Genomic DNA, 4,013 nt, shown 5'->3' with positions numbered 1-4,013 from the left:
CATCAGTCATTCCTCAACTAAGAGTGATTTCATTCCCCTTTACTGACAATGTGACGATTTACATAAACAATTATTTTTACGATGAAATTAACTCGATAAATAATCAAGTGTGTAATGCATCTAAACATTTCCTTAACTCTCATGTCATATACCTTAGTTGTTACACCCGTAGAAGAGGGTCAAATAGAAATGACTTTGGCTTGTTCTCCTTCTTCATCAGTTTCTTCCTTAGGACATTTTTAGATGATTTAATTTGTAATCCTTTGAAAGGGATTGATATTATTTTAGGTATGAATTGGATGTTAGAAAACCATATGACTTAGTGTGTCATGGAAAGGTTGTCTTTGTCCCTCCTGTTATTGCACATGACGAAGAGTCTAAACTCGTTCCTTTTTCTAACATTTCACAATTGTTCAGTTGTCGCATCCAGGAAACTCAAGAGTAGAAACAGTGAAAGAATAGATAGAAAACCAATGATACTTTTTATACAAGTTAGATATCTCTATTCTAGTAATTGGCATAATAGGCACGTATAATTATGCAGAATAACCTTTGAAAATGTATATATATCACTTATTTTATTTGAACATACTTCATACTTCATCTTGCAAATAGCTCTTTTAAGAATGTTAAGAGTTTACTAGAAATTGATATATAATTTACATACTTATGTATGAAAAGTAGTAATTAAGTAAAGAAACATATATCCTTTCACATTCCTACAAATTTAAATGAAAATAAAATTAGACTTCTCATCACCATCTCTAGATGCCAAATAGTAGCAATTGTTATTTACAAAAAAGATACATCAAACAAAAAAATGAAATTTATGGAAGATTCATACTATCATATTGTTAAAAGTACAATCAAGTAATATATCCCAAACATAAAATTTACATTATTTTAGAAGGATGGGTTTAAGAAAGAAAAGAATAGCTGTATTTTCAAAATAGGAAATAGATTTAAAACAACATCTATCAGTGAAGTGGAAACACATATGCAGACAAGAAATGACAACTAGTGATTATAAACAAGCTTTAATACAGTTGCAACAAAGTTTAACTTAGAAACACATATCAGACAACACCCTATCAAAAGCATATTAATATTATTGACATTTCACAAAGTAGCTTCATTATAATTCTCATAACGCAGTAGATAACCAAGACAAGATGCAAACAGATAATATGCAATTATAATCTAGAGCACAATTAACAACTAATGAAATTATCATATATCACTTGGAGAACAAAGACTAACTTCGTTCTATGATGACCATAGCGAAAATTAACAATGTAACATCAATTACATTCTAGTTGGAATACTTCTGATAGAACATCTACCCAACACAAACAGAGAAGAAAATCCAAACAAAAAAGATGCAATGAACGAACAAAAGGAAACAACAAAAGGGCAGAACAAGCTTCATACCTCATTAATTTCTCTGGTATTTGAGTTCTCTTCTTCCAATACTTTTCAAGTTCGCGTCTTCTTCTTTATCTAAGCAAAATAATCTTTGAGTTCCCTTGTTCTTCTTTCTCTCAATTGATCAATGAGATTTTAGTGAATTTTGCGCAACAATGAAATTTTTGGGAAAAATGTTTAACGCGAGATAGTGAAAAGGTTTAAGCGCGTATCTATTGTTTCTAAAAGACGGTGACGATTGCGAATAACTGCCGCACCAACCATAGCCAACATTGAGAGTGGGCAGTTTTAAGTAACCGTTGTGAGTGGTGTCGCAAAATCAAAATTTATTGTAGTGTGTGATGACTTAATATCTCATACCCAAGATGTGTGATGACTACATATGTTTTTGTTATACAATCTTACTGTTTGTGTTTTATTTCTTTAAATTAGGATATTTTATATTTATTTGTCTTTGTGTCAGTTTTCCATATATATAGTGTTTTACATGGATGATTGAAAAAACTGACAATTGCAACAACATTTTAGGCACTACTGACTTTGAGGATATTCAAGAATACTTGCTGTGATCAGTGTCTATGTGTGGTGAACGAGAAACTGTTTAAGAATATTTTGAAATAATCAATTTGTCGCATTATTTCTAAGTTTCACTATAACATTTTTAACTTTTGGCCACACTTATCTTGCCAAAGGCTAAACAAGAAACGAGAATAGACAATAGTTTTTCTAGTGTTGTTTATAACATACATATGAAATGCACTTTTTTTGTTGTCAAAATAAAACCGTTGTATATTTGTTTTTAAGGTACGAGTTAAAAAGTATGGCCGATTTAGACAACATTATTATATGTGAAGATTTTAAAGCAACATATTATAAATGTGACCTTACTATAAAAAAATATTGTATGTACCATGTTTAAACCACAATACATAACCGTGGGATAAATAGAAAAAAGTGTTGGCTAAATCAAAACCCTTATTTTCCTGGGTTGTCGATGCTACGAATTCAAAGGAAGCTTGGGAGATTTTGGAGAAATCACTCCAAGGCAATGACAAAGTGAAGAAGATAAGACTTCAATCTCTAAGGGGAGATTTCGAGGCTTTAAAGGTGAAGGATTTCGAATCAATTTCAGATTATTGGTCAAGGGTGAAGACAATTGTTAATCAAATGAAGAGATATGAAGACAAGAGAGAAGATGTCTGTGTAGCCAATATTCTTTGTTCCTTGACTCTTAAGTTCTATTATGTGGTGTGTGTTATTGAGGAATCAAAAGATCTTGACTCAATGTCTATTGAGGAATTAGAAGGTTCTTTGCATTCTCAAGACGAAATAATGAAGAAAAGAAAAGAGGAGCCATTAGAGCAACTTCTCAAGATCAAAGCTTCGTTGAAGGAAAATAAAAGATTCAATAGTCAAAATGGAAGTGGATGTGAACAAGGAAGATGGCGATGACATGGCCAAGGAGGAAGAGCAAGAGGCTTCAATGGTGAATCAAACTACGAAGAAAAAAGTCATTCATCACCAAGAATTCGTGGAAGAGAAATATTTTATGGCTATTATCAAAGTGAAATGATGTATGACAATTCTTAAGTTGAATATTATAATTGTCATGAATTTGGAAATTTTTCTTGGGAATGCCATAATGATCCTAATCTTGTTGACGAAGATGAATAGTCAACTTTGTACACTCAAAGAAGAAAAGAGAGATTCTAATAATTCATGGTACGTGGACAATGGTGCAAGTAACCATATGTATAGGTGCAAAGAGAAATTTGTGGAGCTTAATGAAAAGGTTAATGGAAATGTTTCCTTTGGAGACTCATCAAAAATGCAAATTGAAAGGAAATGTACGATTCTAATCTTTTCTAAAGATGGGAGCCATAAGATGATTAGTGATGTTTACTGTAACACCCCGTTTTTCAAAGCGAGGGTATATTTTTTTTTTCAAAAGTAATTAAAAACGAACAAAGAATTAAATCAGGAAATGCCTTTGGATAAATAATTGAGTCATTATAATTTACAAGCAGCGGAAAAGTTTCTCCAATTATAAATCCAAAACATTTACACAACATCAAATGGTACATGGAACCCATTCGAATAAGAAGTAAAACTGACAATATTAGTATAAATACATTTTTTCAAACTAAAAATACTCCAATCCAAAAAGAAGGACACCTAGTTCCTATACATCATCCTACCAAAAAGCTATACACCCTGAGTATCTCCACGCGCCCCGTGAGATCCTCCTAATGTAACTGAAATCACGCGTTCCCATCTCCATTCCCGTCCGTAGGGTACGAACCGGTAGGACCGTCCTGACTCTCATCTGAGGGCAAAGCCCAGATTTCCACAATAATTGTAAAGGGTCACCAACCAGAAAATAACAGTTAACACATAACAATTAAGTTTTTAAATGCCCAAAATAACTTTTCAACTAAGCATGCACCTTTAAAGGATTTTCCATATGCTAAAAGTTCATATAATGCTTGCCAATTAACAATGAACTCAAAATGAAGTTCTCGAACCATCAAGTAATACATAACTGACCAAGGCATTGCTAAATCAATTGAGCAATCGATTATCTAACT

Source organism: Cicer arietinum, chromosome 5 (assembly GCF_000331145.2).
Source record: "Cicer arietinum cultivar CDC Frontier isolate Library 1 chromosome 5, Cicar.CDCFrontier_v2.0, whole genome shotgun sequence".
NCBI lineage: Eukaryota > Viridiplantae > Streptophyta > Magnoliopsida > Fabales > Fabaceae > Cicer > Cicer arietinum.
This window is presented reverse-complemented; position numbering follows the sequence as displayed.